Source organism: Triturus cristatus, chromosome 10 (assembly GCF_964204655.1).
Source record: "Triturus cristatus chromosome 10, aTriCri1.1, whole genome shotgun sequence".
NCBI lineage: Eukaryota > Metazoa > Chordata > Amphibia > Caudata > Salamandridae > Triturus > Triturus cristatus.
In genome coordinates, this window is record NC_140593.1 from 87152130 (window position 1) to 87160888 (window position 8759).

Genomic DNA, 8759 nt, shown 5'->3' on the forward strand with positions numbered 1-8759 from the left:
GAGGACCATATCCACATGGCTGCCACAACATTTTGTCCATGTTGTGGCAGCCAATCAAGGGTGGGGCTCCCTTAACCCCTTGTGGTCCGGGTGTACTCATCCTTCCCCCCTCATATTTTTTAATTCATTTTTAGAACCTATGGTTGAGTATGGCTCTGCACCTTTTCATTTTAGAATGTTTTCCTTCCTCAAATGAATCATACGTCTTGGGTTTCTATGATACCTTAAATGTTTTCAATTGGTTTGACTTAATATTGTGACCTGTGATTGAATCTGTTCTAATTTAAAGGCGTTTAAAATGTTATAACGTATGCTTACTTCCAGACTGACGTCATGTGTTGCTGGATTAATTAAGATTAAGTGTTTTATGATTTTATGATGTACGTAATTATATATGTTAAATGAAGTCTATGTAATATTTCTATAAGAATTCATTTCTTAGAAATAAAGGATTTTGACTGACTGACGGAACGTATGGACTATGTCCCTATGTCCTGTAATGGCTGCCAGAAAATATTGTTCAGGTTGTGACTAAATAATCAGGATGGGTCTGTTCCTTTTAAAGTGGACTCCAATAGTCCAGATATACCTAACCTTTTAGCCCTTCATGACCAACCAAGCCCCTCTTGAAAACCCAAAACAGTCGAAAACAGCTGATTGGCTTTACGACCAGAAACATCACATACTTTTTCTGAGTAAAGTGTTAACTTTGTCTACATTTGGTGTAATTCTGTACAGCTGTTTTTTCTGCAGCTACGACAGAAGTTTCCTTTGAGAATTAACATGGGAAATCAACGTTTTGGGTCACCCCTTTTTTCTTCGCACCCACTTGACAATCTACATAAAACGTGCTAGGAATGAGCTGAGGTGGATCAACTTTCGGTTTAAAATGTTTTGTGAAGATTCTTCAATTTGTGCAAAATTTATGAACAAAACGAAAAAGTGCTGTTCTTATGGAAACTGTGACCTCACTATGAATGCACAGTGACAACCTCACCTTGTCTGCACCGTGGCAATCGCTACTATGCAATTAATATGTATGTATGAATGTATATATGTTTGTATGTATGTGTATATATCTGTTACATAAAATCTGATTGTTATTCCAGATGTTATTTTTTCCACTGCACATTTGTCAACGCACCGTGCGGTCTGTCCTTCACAGAAATCCATAAGTGTGTTTTCAGGATTTCTGGATTTTGCAGCGGGTTGTGGAATGACTACTGGCTAATTAATACTCATTAGGCAGGAGGTTTTGCACCTTCCTGCAAATCAACATTTTGGGTTGCTCCTGATTTGTACATCAGTCAGATAACAAAATGTTGCCCAAATCAGTGGAAGTGGGATTTGCATTGGCTGGTTCATGACCTGGCTTCAAGCATTAGACCATTGGATCACTAGTGTATTACAGCAGTAGTTTTCACAAACATAATGTGCAGGGAAGGACTGGCGAATATTTACAGGAATTAAAAATAGCACTGCAAACCCATATATATATATAGACACTTGAAAACCAGAATGTCATCAACCACAGCACCACAATTTGCTCATCCTTTCCCTCTGGCTGCTAAGTGTTTTCAAAGATTTGCAGGCGTGCTTCCAGAGGTGTGTCGAAATCTCACTAATTGCAATTTCAAACTGACTTAGAACTCAGACTGGGATATTTCCCAGCACACAGCCTACTATTGCCACACACAAAGTGCTGCCTCAACAGGTTTAAGGTAGAGCCAGAAGCTGATGCAATGTAAATTGATTCGAAACTGAGCCTCTCATCTCCACCTTGAGAAATGGAGACATATTTCAGAAATTTAGATTTTCTTTAATGGAAAATCCATTTGCATCTTATTTGAAGCTCATAGATGAAGGAATGGGGAAACGTTATTTACTGAGTGACCCTATATCAGGTTGATACTCTAAAATGCAGAGCTATTGGGTTTTGCTGAAATCTTTTGCAATCGCTTGCATGTGCATGCATGAAGACTCACACACAGACACACACACACACACGTGATGTGACTGATGTCAATTTTCGAATGGGTTTTCTAATAAAGAAAAGAAAAATGAGAAGGCAGGAGTGTGGCTGAGGAAGGAATGTGGAGAGTCAGGGGAGTGGAAGAAGTGGAAGGGGTGGCAGCACAAGGGAGAGAGAGCAAAAACTACACTCCATTCCAGTGCTTACATAAAAGCAGTTTCCTCATTTCAATTAAAGACCATCTTGGAAGGATAAAAGTCAACCAATCCAAGCACTGTGAGACCAAAATTCTCTTGGTGGTGATATATACATGAGCAAGGAAGAAAGCCATTGAATAAGAAAGAGGATAGGGGTCTTAACAAAGCCATCTAATCATAAGCAATGTGCTGACCCAAAGCCGTCTATGTTTAGTGAAAGCCATTGGTTTGGCAAACAGACATCTTAAGCTGTCTGTCACTGAGACCTAAATAAGTCCTACCAGGCATATCTGTCTCATATAAATTGTGGCATGTTCTGTTCGTATCGTTATGATGTTCTCATACTTGTTAATAAGAAAACTTTCCTTGTATATTGCTTTGGTCAATTGCCATTGTTATTAAATCAGATGCTTAGAAGGGTAGTAAAATAGCCACCACAAATGTCAACTTTGTTTGTTTGGGTTGTTTTATCTGGCTTGACAGCATAACTATGTGTGGCCTATCTTTTTATGTGTGGAGTTCTCCGCCCTGATCTTGGAGTCTCCACAGTCTTAAAGTTACTATTAAATGGCAGTTTTATGAATACTGAAAAGAATAAACTTACAAACACATGTAAGTGTATCTTTGTGAACATGGCAGTGTGAGGGGTGGACAACGAAGACAAAGGCATACTTAAGTTGAATAAGCAAAACTTTAATTGGATTGACATGTCAAAGGTGATTTTTGCCAGCTAAAAGTGGGACATCTGACAGGAGTCAAATGTATGTACATTTTTTGCAGATTTAGCTGTATCAGCACAGATCTCTCTATCTCTTAACCTCTTATCCCCTTCAAATTTCAAGCCAGCTCAAAAGTGAGATTTAATTAGGTTCTTGAGAGCTGACATTCCAATGTGACCCTTGTGCCCATGCCCAAGCATTTCTTGCCTAATTCCTTCACAAATTATATACTTTCCATTTCTCAAAAGTGAGTGATCTTTAAACACTAGTTCTGTTGCTACATGGTAATGCGACTTCAAACTACCATTTTGGCAATAGACAACCTTCAGTAAGATAATATGTGATCATTTTGTAAGTCTCATACTTCCACAGCCTCCCATTCCCTGTCTGAACCCCCAGAAAGAATGATTTACTCATTCTTATGAAGTGGATAGTTCATCACTTTCACAATCATCATTGCTAACACTGAAGGATGGTTATAATGGAAGACGTGAGAGATAGTCATCAATTACATTCTTTTTGCCAATTATCAAATGTATCTCAAACATGTACTCTTGTAACTTGGACCAATACCATCCGATCTTGGCTATAGATTTTTCTCTCTTGCGGTGATGGGATATTAATTAGTGGCTTGTAGTCAGATCTAAGAATAAATTAATTTACCCACACATAGTACTGGAGGTGATCAATAGCTCAGATGCAAGCAATAAGTTCTCTCTTGATCACTGCCTACTTGCATTCAATGATATTGAGAATTCAATTAATAAAAAGGGTACATTCCACTTTGAGCTATGAGGGCATTGGGAGAGTACCGCCCCTTGTCCGTACTCTGTACATACTAGCGTCCACAGTGATTGCCCATGTTTTAACATAATGTAAAGGCTTAAAAGTAATTGCAGTGGATACTGATGTTTTTAGAGCTTCAAAAGCTTTTCGTTGTTGTTGACAAGTTTGTGAATCGTACAATAACAGCCTAAGAGGTTACATTATTTCAGCAGACTTCATAGCAGATCTACTGTATTATTCTCATAATCCAGCAAATGAGAGGAGTTTCTCCCTGGTATCTCGGGCAAGGGCTCGCCTAGTGGCTTCTATCACGTCAGCTTTGGGCACTATTCTCTCTTTCGAAATAGAATGTCCTAAATAGTTTACTTGTCTTGCAATACAGAACACTCCTCAAAACTCAAAGTGAACCCATTATTAAGCAACCTGGAAAACACCTCCTTTCAAATTTCAAAATGATTTTCGTTGTTTTTAAAACAAATTAGAACATCATCACATCATCCTGCAAGATGTTCAATGATGAATCAAAATCCTTGAAGATACTGTCCATGGCCCTCTGTACTGCAGAGGCTGCTGAAGCCAGCCCAAGCGGCATTCGTTTTAAACACGACAATCCCAATGATGTTATGTAGGTAATAAGTAGTTTGCTTCAGGAGCCAACTCCACCTGATTTGTGCAGGTTTCAAGTATAAAGCGGAAGAGCCATATGTAGGATAGAAATAATTTCATTGATCTTAGGCAATGGTTGGATGTCTACAACCAAGCATTGAAGGCTTTTGGCTCATAAACAATCACAACCGACCACCTCTCTTCAAATCTATTCGGCGGACTTGGCTACCGATATTACATCCACTCTAACCATCTTCTCAAGTATCTCTTACAATTATTTCCTATATTAATTAATACTCCCCCTTAACTCATGCTCGACTGAGATGGTGTCGCTTTCAAGAATAATCCTTTAATGATGGCCTTGCAACTTTCCTAATACACCTGAAAAGACTTCACCAAACCTCTCTCTATTGAGCACCCTCAGATCTTATTCGGTATCCAGTTATTTTATGTGTTATGTCATGTTATGTTATATTATGTTTTGCAGATTTGTAGAGCACACTATCACCCGGGAGTGTATCCTGGTGTGGGTCAATGGCCAACACTTATTCTGAGTAACATGGGTTGAGAAGCTTTCCCAGCCTGTGTTGGTCTCTCCAGCCAAGAGCACAAACCCATTTTCATCCAAGATATATTTTAATGATTGTACTACTGAATATCAACACCAACAATATCATGGCGTACTAATATCGATGACAGAATATCGAGGGCCAAATATCAAAAGGTAAGTGCGTATAGGGCAGTGTAGATTTACTACTCCTAACTCCACATCCACGTTCCTTGAACATTTTAGGGGCGTGCAGAGAACTCTGCTCTGCCAGTGGAGTGTGCAGAGATTTGCCTTCTCTGTGCTCCACTGAGGACGCGGAGTATAGGGACCGTGGGGCTCCAGCACCCCAGGGCCCACCGGACCGAGCTCAAGCCGCGGGCCTGGACCAAGCTTCTGAACCCTAGGACAGGCCGAGAAGAGCCTCCCCGGGCCTCGATGGACCCACTGTTCCCAGCGCCCGGACCCTCGGTTGGCATACAGGGCGGGGGGCTCCCGCACCCAGGGCCCACCGGACAGAGCTCAAGCCCTGGGCCTGGTCCCAGTCCCAGCTTCCGAACCCTAGGCAAGGCCGGGGAGAGCCTCCCTGGGCCCCGATGGCCCCCATCCCTAGCGCACGAACCCTACGCTGGTTTGCAGGATGGGAGGCTCCCGCACCCCGGGGCCCGCCAGACGGAGCTCAAACACTGGGCCCGATCCCAGCTTATGAACCCTAGCCAGTACAGGGATAGCCTCCCCGGGCCCCCCCGTCCCCAGTGCGCGGACTCTCGGCTGGCTTGCAGGACGGGGGGCTGCTGAACTCCAGGGTCTGCCAGATGGAGCTCAAGCCCCAGGCCCGGTCCCAACTTCCAAACCCTAGCTAGGCTGGGGAGAGCCTCCCAGGGTGCCAGATGGACCCTCCTTCCCCAGCACCTGGACCCTTGGCTGGCTTGCAGGACAGGGCGACTCCCGCACCCCAGGGCCTGCCGGATGGAGCTCAAGCCCCGGGCCCAGTCCCAGCTTCTGAACCCTGCCAGGCCAGGGAGAGCCTCCCCGGGCCCCGATGGACCCCCATCCCCAGTACCTGGACCCTCGGCTGGCTTGCAGAACGGGGGAAATCCTGCACCCCAGGGCCTGCCAGACAGAGCTCAAGTCCTGGGCCCGGTGCCTGCTACCAAACCCAGCCAGGCTGGGGAGAGCCTCCCCGGGCCCTGGTGGACCCCCCTAGGCGGCGCAGGAAATCCACAAGACTCTGTCATCCCTGACCGGGCCAAGGCGTCCCCTGCTCAGGGCTTCTTCAAGCTCTCCAGGTTCTCCAGCTCCGGCTTGGCCCCCCTTTCATGCAGGCCTGGCCTCCTGCCGCATCTTTCCCCAGAGACATCAAGGCGCTAGGCAGTCCTCTCCGCTCTGCAGCTACCCTGCCCTGGCTAGTGACTGTCACCCCCCACACTCAGACCCTTGGGCGTCAGGGTGCTGAATCGGACAGGTGTGCATTTCACCTTCCCGGAGCCCGGGGGCAGGAACCAAGGAGGGTTAAGCCCAGGCCACATCCTCTCCCCGCCGTCCACACTGGGGAGCCCGTTTTCCTCAACTATCAAGCACCCACTTAGTGGGGGCTTACAGTACCCACTAAGGACAAAAGTTGGAGTCAGCCCCGCTGGACAGTAGGCCGGCCATCTGGTCACCCAGCCCACAGAGCCATCTGGTCACCTGGCCCGCAGGGCCATCTGGTCGCCCAGCCCACAGGACCATCTGATCACCCAGCTCTCAGGGCCATCTGGTCACGCAGCCAGGCGACCAGATGGCCCGGAACGACCCAGCGCCCAGATGGCCTGAGCCAGTCGGACCAAGTCGCCCTTGCAGTCCGATGACGGCTGCCAGATGCTCCGAGGCTCCTTCTCCGGGGCTGCTCGCCTCCCTACTCGACTTGTGGGAGAGCAGTGAGAAGGGGGGCCCAGCTGGCCCAGGCCATCTGGTCACCCTGCTGACCCGCAATGGATGGTGGCCCTCATCACCCCATCCACGTGCCTCTTGCCGGCCCGGCGGCAGAAGGACCCACCCCCCGGTGTGGTGGAGAAGGGCGTCCATGGGCACCCACACACGAGAGACAAAAGCTTGGCTTAGAGGATTACTTTCTATGGATCCCAGTGAGGTAGCTGCTATGCTACTTACAAATCCCTGACCCAGAATCAGGACATCTACAAATGATTTAGTACCAGTTGTCCCAAGAACATGCGGTGCACTAAGGGCGGTGGAGGCGACCCCCTTCCTTCCGCACTCTGGTCCCCAAGTGATCGGCTATATGCATCACCCCCCGAAAGAGACCGGCTATCTCAGGCCAAACGAGGCTCCACGACACTGCCGTATCGTTACAGTCTAGGGGGGATTCTGACTTAGAGGCGTTCAGTCATAATCCACAGAGATGGTAGCTTCGCCCATTGGCTCCTCAGCCAAGCACATACACCAAATGTCTGAACCTGCGGTTCCTCTCGTACTGAGCAGGATTACTCTTGCAACAACACATCATCAGTACGGTAAAACTAAACTGTCTCACGACGGTCTAAACCCAGCTCACATTCCCTATTAGTGGGTGAACAATCCAATGCTTGGTGAATTCTGCATTACAGTGATAGGAAGAGCCGACATCGAAAGATCAAAAAGCGATGTCGCTATGAACGCTTGGCTGCCACAAGCCAGTTATCCCTGTGGTAACACCTCCTGCTTGAAATCCAAAACGTCAGAAGGATTGTGAGGCCCCACTTTCATGGTCTGTATTCATACTGAAAATCGAAATCAATTGAGCTTTTGCCCATATGCTCCGCGTGAGGATTCTGTCCTCCCTGAGCTCGCCTTAGGATACCTGTGTTATTGTTTGACAGGTGTACCATCCCAGTCAAACTCCCCACCTGCCAAAGTCCCCCGAGCGGATGGCGCCCGGTGGGCACCGGGCACTTGGAGCCAGAAGCAAGTGCCCCACGGGGCTCACCCCCACCCCACTAAGGGCCTCCCACTTATCCTACACCTCTCATGTCTAGCTCAACAGACCTTCTTTCCCCGCTGATTCTGCCAAGCCCGTTTCCTTGGCTGTGGTTTCACTAGATAGTAGGTAGGGACAGTGGGAATCTCATTCATCCATTCATGTGCGTCATTAGTTAGATGACGAGGCATTTTACTACTTTAAGAGAGTCATAGTTACTCCCGCCGTTTAACAGCGCTTCATTGAATTTCTTAACTTTGACATTCAAACACTGGGCATAATCACATCATGCTAACACCCGCCTTCGGCCTTCACAATGCTTTGTTTTAATTAAACAGTCGGATTCCACTGGTCCACACCAGTTCTAAGTCAGCTGCTAGGGGCCGGCCGAGGCAGAACAATGGCCCTGCACCCCCGGGGAGGGGGGACGGGGTTAGGTGACCACCTTAGCCGGAACGATCCACATGGAGGGCCCGGCTCATGTCCAGAGTCGCCGCTGCCCCAGAGGGTAGTGCCTCATCCAGCTGCGGCGCGCGCCCAGCTGAGACGCGCGCCCTGCCCTGCTTTGCGCCTCAGCCCAACCGACCCAGCCGTTAGAGCCAACTCTTATCCCGAAGTTACGGATCTGACTTGCCGACTTCCCTTACCTGCATTGTTCGAGCATGCCTGAGGCTGTTGACCTTGGAGACCTGCTGCGGATATAGGTACGGCCCAGTGTGAGATTTACACCATCTCTCCCTCTCTCCCAGATTTTCAAGGACCAGAAAGAACTGACAGGACGCTGTCCGAACCGTCAGAACCGCAACGCTTTCCAAGGCTCGGGCCCCTCTCTCAGGGCGAACCCATTCCAGGGCCCCCTGCCCTCCACATAAAAAAGAGAACTCTCCCAGGGGCTCCCGCCAGCCTCTCCAAGATTGTTTGCGTTACCACACTGGACGACTCTAGGGTGCCCGTCTCCACCACTCCGGGTTTGGGG

General features: G+C 47.8%; 1 non-coding gene across 1 annotated transcript in view; it reads right to left on the minus strand.

Annotated features, from left to right (window-relative positions):
- Positions 1-6913: 6913 nt before the first annotated feature.
- LOC146788882 (28S ribosomal RNA) overlaps positions 6914-8759 on the minus strand; it is a 3721-nt gene continuing 1875 nt past the window's right edge. The window contains exon 1 of the ribosomal RNA XR_014970265.1: positions 6914-8759. This exon is cut by the window's right edge and continues 1875 nt beyond it. This is a non-coding gene — a ribosomal RNA (28S ribosomal RNA).